The following is a 7,481-nucleotide window of genomic DNA, read 5'->3' on the forward strand; positions in this document are numbered from 1 at the left end:
CGTTATCGCATTCATGAGACATGAATCAGTGTGTTAGCAACCATCAGGAATTGACTATTCCAATCGTCAATTACAAACAGCGAATTATAGCGTCCACTGGTATATCTGAGAAGATGTACAAAACGATTGTAAAATAATCAAAACCTGCTGGAGCTTCCACTTCTTTTTCAACCCCAAGAAAGAAGCGACCACAGCAAAAACGACATGAATTAGTCGAAGCTGAGAGACATGCTGTTAGAGAAATAATCTATCAGTTACGGAAAAGCGAACTACCGTGAAAGGGATTTTATATAGAATGCAAGATATGGAAATTCCATTCTCTGGTAGCAAATCCACTTTGCTAGAATTAATTAAACAGCTGGGATTTAAGCATGTAAAGTTGACTCAAGTTGCAAAAAACCAATTTGGATTTGCAACAGCAATTTTATGGCATTAGTCGTTTGAAATTACTTTAAAACTGTAGGAAATATTCAATCCAAACTATGATTTTCAGGTCCCTTTGTGTCTTTATTTGGTTCAAAAATATTGAAAAAATGCTGTTGCAAATGCAAATGACAAGTGGTTTTTTGCAACTTGAGTCGACTATACTTTTACAGTTAAGAAAGTCTATATAAAAGTTAACTTTTTCTAGATGGCGCAAAACTGAGGACAACAGAAAAGTACTAATGGAGTCCTATGACATTCGACTGCTCAGGATAAAGTATTTGAAGCAGATTTTAAAATACAGAGACGAAGGTCGACCAATTTTCTACACAGCTGAGAGCCATGTCCACACTACACATTTACCAAATCACTCTTGGACTGATAGAAGTGGCAAATGTGTAAAGAAATCAGTTGCCAGTTAAAATATGTATCAATAAATTATTCAATTTAATAAAAAGTTGATTTTACGTGTTAATACTCTTATCCTCAATTCTGCACGCATAAATTACATTAGTTATAAAATAACAATGCTAGACTTCGCTCTCAAATATGTCAAAAGTCCCAAACTGCTCAAACTTTTTTTTTTACGGTGAAAATTTCCCATTGCATGATGCGCCACTGTTGTGGCTCCCAGCGATTCTCATTTTCCCTACGCTACTGACGTGTTAAAGGCCGCGCAGCTAAGCTCCGCCCTCAGGTCCTTTACGGATTAATACGAGTCTACCTCGTCGACACCGGTGCCGAAATCTCCATCCTCCCAAAACCATTCGCGGTTAAGAGAGCATCCCCGATACAGTCTCAAACCACCCTGTTTGCCGCAAACAATACGGTCATCCCAGTGTACGGTGACAGGTTAATGATACCGGACCCAGGCCAGGAATCATGCTGAACATAGAATTCCAACACATTAAAATTTACTAATTCACAAACAATGTGAAATTTTGATGCTCAGGGGTGGAAAAACACAAGACATTGACGAATCTTTAAAAATACATGTAGAAGCAGAAGAAACATACTGGAGAAATGTTCCTGTTATCAAGAAGTTGTCTAGTCGAGGTTTGGCTTTTTAACGCTACGAAGAAAAGTTTGGATCATTGTCAAATGGTAATTTTATTGTCTTTGGAACTGATAGCCGAATTTGATCCGTTCCTGGCTGAGTATATTCCTCAGTATGGTAACCCAGGCCGAGGGGACGTTTCTTATTTTTCGTCAACATGTGACGAATTAATTGAAATCATAGCAAAAAAAGGTTTTAACACAACTGTGTCAGAAATAAAAAGAAACAGATATTACTCAATCAGTGTAGATTCGTTCCCCGATGTTGCTCATGTTGATCAATTGTCCTTCATTATCCGGACTGTCAATAATGATGGCAAACCAGTTGAATGTTTTCTAGGATTTAAACATAATCTTGGGCATAAGGCCGAAGAATTAATTAAAGCTGTTGTGGAGAGTTTGAAGACTTGGGATATTGATATAAAAGACTGCAGAGGACAATGCTATAGTGCATTCATTTTAAATGTTGGGTTTTGTAATAAAACTTGCCTGCTTTGACACTTGTCCGAAACTCAGTGAATCTAAAATTGTGTTCAATATATTCGGGTCCAAAATTAAAGAATGGTGGGATCGAGATCAACTTTTAGAAGACCAAGTGAAACCATTAACTTTTGTTGCCAATACTGGTGAATCATCTAGTGAATTTGATTCAGATGACGATTAATTTTTTATTTGTTTACGTATTTTATTATTTATTTTTTACTTACTTTAAAAGATACATGTAATGGATACTTTACTAATTACTCTTATTTCTGCATTAAGTAATCTTATTTGTCAAATACATTATTTCAAATCAACAATCTCTTTACATTTTTTTGGTCACTGATCACAAAATGTGTTTCAATTTTTTTTACTTGTGGATATTTTAACGTCTCTTTCTTTTGTTCGTCGATGGTGAAAGTACGACGTGGTACCAGTTTTATATGAACAGAGGGATTCCTACTTTACGGCACCGATACAATGAAAATTTGACGCTTTCGTAATTTATGGTGTTTTGAGTTTACAACTTTACCCAACATTTAAAACGAATGCCCTATAGTAAGATGTCTGGTGCATACAATAGTGGTCTGTAAGCGCGTGTAAAACAATTCAACAAATTGGTAACATGTATTTGTGCTGTGTTCTGCACACTCGCTCGATTTGATTTGTGTGCATGCTGCAGAATAATATTGTTCCGAAGCTCGCCAATTTTTTGACATCGTGCCAAATATTTACAATTTTTTCTCTGCATCCACACATGGATGGGTTGTTTCGTATGAAAAATTGAAAGGTCGCCCTACTGTAAAAAGATGAGCTGCTACAGCTGACGCATGTTATAGTTTGCAGAAAACCACCATAGCTGAAAAATCTATCACCCGTACCGAGCCTGAAGGTATTATTCATGAATCATCACTAAAGCCCGGATTCTAGGTTTTTTGCCTTTTTGAATCCTTATTAGGCCTAGTGAAATTTTTAGTATACAGGGCAAGTCACATAAGGTTTATTTCTGAATTTATTTTGTACGCAACCAAGAATACTAATTACGCTGACCACTTGATACCATTTATAATGTGATTTTATTTAGTAATCCACGTAGGTATGTAATTTGGCTAAAAATGTCAAAATGACAGTTGATGAATTTATTTTTTGATTTCATTAATCAAAACAGGAAAACGTCATTGTGACATTTTTAGCCAAATTACATACCTACGTTGATTACTAAATTAAATCACATTATAAATGGTATCAAGTAGTCAGCGTCATTAGTATTTTTGGTTGCGTACAAAATAAATTCGGAACTAACCCTTATGTGACTTGCCCTGTATCTATGCGTTTCATAAATTTTGCAGTTATTTGACACCCCTTTGTTTTTGCCTAAAATGCCTAAACTTAAATTTAACAACCTAAAGTTATATTTATTAACCTAATTTGTAATTGTTAAAACCTAAAACTGTTTTTTTGTTAAATCATTTTCCGGTCGACCTAAGAAGGAATGAAAAAACTGTTTGAGAGTCACTGTAGCGCGTCATGCTCATGCGTCAAGTACATCAGCAACAATCTACCGGGACATTTTTTTAACTCTGAACATAGTCCATACTTATTCCCTATGTTCAATTTTAAAAAACACAGATCAATGCATTGTGAGTTGCTATGCAACCAACCATACCGAAGACCAGAGATTTTGAAATAATGTTAAAATATGTTCCGATTGATGGAATTGGTCTATCATGTGTTGCATTGGAAATGTCACGCACATTTCTAATGCTCTGATTGGCGTACAACTTGACCATTTTGTTAATCTGTCAAGTACTTATTTTCGTTACGTTGGTTACGTGATTACATACATGCATTGACCTGTGTTTTTTAAAACTGAACATAGGGAATAAGTATGGGCTATGTTCAATGTTAAAAAAATGTCCCGGTATAACCTAACCACACTTTTTATTATTTCATTTTTATTTTGCTTTGCTGCTTTGCTAAAAGTTTTCTGTCCAAATTTATTCCAAAGTCGACAACATGCCGAAATCGAAAACAAATTTACATGATAAAATTACCCAGTGGTTGCAAGAATATTGTATTGCCGATGGTGGATTTTTTATTTAAGTGTGAAAAAAAGTCCCATTTTCAACAACACTGTAAAACAGAAACGCATAAAATTCAATTATCTAGGTCCTTACGGCAAACTCTTTTGACCAATCCATCCATTGACGACGGCTACCAAGAATTTTGTATGGACTTATGTGCTGCGTTTATAATAAAGTCCGCTGCAGAACAAAATTTAATATGAAATTTGCGTTAAAAACTCACGGCTTCAGTGTATTTGATAGTGTTTTATTCTGTTTTAAATAGGTTTCTAATTGATAGAACTTATAATATTTGTTCTTGTTCCAATTATTATGTTGTATTAAAAAAAAATCTGTTTATTTCTCGAAATCTGGACGTTTCGTAACAAAACCCAACAGTAGTTTTAGTTTTATTATGATTGTTTTATTCTTACACCTCTAGCTCTAGCTCTAGCGATGAAGATCATAACGAAGCTAACGATAACCAGACCCAGGCTAATGGGAACCCACCCAATGGAATATGAACTAAGAAAATTGGATTTACTTCTATTATTCAATGTACTTAAAATTAAATCTATAAAACTTTTACTTTGTGGGTATGCGAAATTGGTTTTTAAAAAAAGATAGCACAAATTCTCATGCGTTGCGAAGAAGGGCAAAAATGTGACAATGATCGCAAGTATGCATCATGTCATGATGATGCTGTTGATGCAGCAACGGGTGATAAAACTAACGTAAGTTTTTATAATTCGACAAAAGGGGGGTGAGGGGTATCGATACAGTCCACAAAGTTTGTGCAACGTATAATGTGGCTCGGAACACTCGACGATGCCATATGGTCATATTCTACATATTAATTAATATTGCAAGCATAAACTCTCAGATTATATTTATTGCAAATAATAATGAAACAAAGGGTAGCATAGTCCGCAGAAAATATTTGAACAAATTAGCTTTATCACTAACGGATGAATATTTAAAACGAAGGGCTACCCTTACAAATCTCCCACCTGAAGTCAGGCAAAGAAAAGAAGTGCAGGCACTTCTTCCATATATGAAACGACAGATCAGTTTAAACCAGGAACAAGAAAACGGTGTCACTTCTGCCAAAAAGATAGTAAAACTCATTTGCATAAGTCATACAGAATATTCATGCCCTGAATGCAGTATCTTGCTTCAGCCCAACAACTAGTAGTAGCTTTCGACTTAATCTTTGATAATTAGAAACACTTTTAATTATATCTCTTATCTACAAACAAAAATTTTTTGTGACGCTGTTTGGGGGAGCATACTTTTTCAACATTTATCTTATTTCTAAATCAATTTTAAAGATAACATGTATATCATTTAACATGAATTAAATTTGAACGTAATACAATGGATATTTATAATGACGATGGTAGACATACAGTTGCGGACAAAAAAAGTAGGACAATGTTTTTTCGCTAATGTAAATTTGCTTGCCCTTTCTATGGTTACTATGAAAATATTTATTTATTTATTATAGTAACCCCGGTTTACTCAACTCAATTTTGGCTAAATTTCTTAATAAGACTTGTCCTACTTTATTTTGGCCGCCACTGTACATATTGCTTAAAATCTCCACTAAAAAACTACTTAAATAATAGGGGTCTGAGAGACTTGGCGCTAGAACTCCCGTCTTACCAAGAGGCGCCAGTACTGAAAGGTTAAAAAGTAAATAGGCTTTATTACTTATTTTTGTTGTAAACAGATTTTTTTTGTTCAAAATTTATTATTTAGAAAAAAGTTTTCTGTCATAAAATAAAGTGGCCAATTTTTTTTTTTAATTTTTATCCCTCAATCTCTGCCACATAGTTACTGAACAATAATTTATCAGTCTGAAGAGACCGATTTTTTTAATATCGCGGGAAGTTCGGGGAGTGGCGACATCTGTAATTCAGCCAGGTGACAAACATTCAGAAAATACTGGCAGCACTGATTACAACAATGACCTGCGATAATTAGATACATACAGGTACAGGATTATTCACGTAAGATGACGAGCCTAACCAGGTAAAATGCAACCCAAAAGAGAATTCACAAAGCAATCTCGATCCCTATTACATTATTTAGCATTATCATAATGCACATAAAACACAGACAGCTTTAAACGTCAGGCTAATGAATGTCAAGTTCTCACAGAAAAATACCTCTCTCGACAAAGTATGATTTAATAACAATAATAAGCAATTAAAATCCCAAAAGTCATGGGTAAGTAGGATCATATCGGTTCTGTCATCGTTCGTAAACCTTTTCAAATTCTAAATATGAACAAAAAATGCAATGACTGATATATCTTTCAAATTAATAGAATACCTACTGGGATTCCTGATTTAATTTTTAAATACCAAAACACAATAAATCCTTTGTAAAGTGTATTTTGGGTTACATTTTACCTAGTCAGGCTCTTCATCTTACGTGAATAACCCTGTACCTATATGCACTTACGGAACATATTTATCACATTATGAGAAAGCTACAATCAAGCGCTTAAAAACTTACCGTTCAGTGATGAGTTGCTAATTGTTTCAGATGTTCTGCAGCAACTTCCAAAGCTGATGTCTCCTTTCATTGGTATCAAAATACCAAATTCTGAATGATACCTAACTCATCTCTCAAACACCACTCAACTTGATTGATTGATCGACACAGTTCATTCTGCAAAATACAACACAATAAATAATAAACACGTTTAATAAATATTAAACTTTATTATGCAAAAAGTTAACATAACCTAACAATAGCACTACTCGCTTAACATTCCCAATTAGTAAGTGTTAACCGGAAGCAAACATACTACTCCATTACGCGGCTACTGCTATTATAATGAAAAATGTAATTAATAACAAATAAAACATGAAAAGTAAAACTTACAATTTCATTTGTCCTAATCACTCTTGCTTGGCTAGGGTTTAGCTGTTTGAACACGAAAACGAAAGTGGCATCCGGCATCCACCATGCTTCGCGGTGCGCACTGTCCAGCTGTGCTGTCCACTGCGCAACCACCAAACGCCAATCACCGAAAGTGAGCGCCATGACCGCCGTCTACAATAATTCCCTGTGATAATTCCCTTATTCCCAAGAACTAAAGTTGAAGGCAAAAACGGAATTTTTGAATAATACACTGACCGGCACAAAAAGCGACTCATTACGATTTTTTTAATAAATAACCTTGAAATACATAACATTTTTGGTTTACAATACAAAAATTTCCGCTAATAATGCGGAATCTTGTAATAAATAAAAATTTAATTTTATATATGTGCTAATTTTTTTTTAATAATTAAATTGGGATATTTTCAATGATCGGGAATGCTAGGGTCACCATGGCAACCGAAGTGTTTTGTTTAAATAAATTATTAGAAAAGTTTGCGCTACTTCCATGTTGTTTTTTTGTGGGTTGTCTTACGTGTTAAAAGATTTAATTTGACAATAGGA

The 7,481-nt window shown here is 34.4% G+C and overlaps 1 long non-coding RNA gene across 1 annotated transcript; it reads right to left on the bottom strand.

Moving 5' to 3' along the window:
- Positions 1-521: 521 nt before the first annotated feature.
- On the bottom strand, positions 522-7,030 carry LOC138128922 (uncharacterized). The gene is made up of 3 exons (XR_011158961.1): positions 6,918-7,030; positions 6,546-6,701; positions 522-5,702 (listed from the first exon to the last, which is right to left on the bottom strand). It is a non-coding gene; the product is annotated as an uncharacterized lncRNA (long non-coding RNA).
- Between the last annotated feature and the right edge of the window lie 451 nt (positions 7,031-7,481).

Source organism: Tenebrio molitor, chromosome 4, assembly GCF_963966145.1.
Source record: "Tenebrio molitor chromosome 4, icTenMoli1.1, whole genome shotgun sequence".
Classification (NCBI taxonomy): Eukaryota; Metazoa; Arthropoda; class Insecta; order Coleoptera; family Tenebrionidae; genus Tenebrio; species Tenebrio molitor.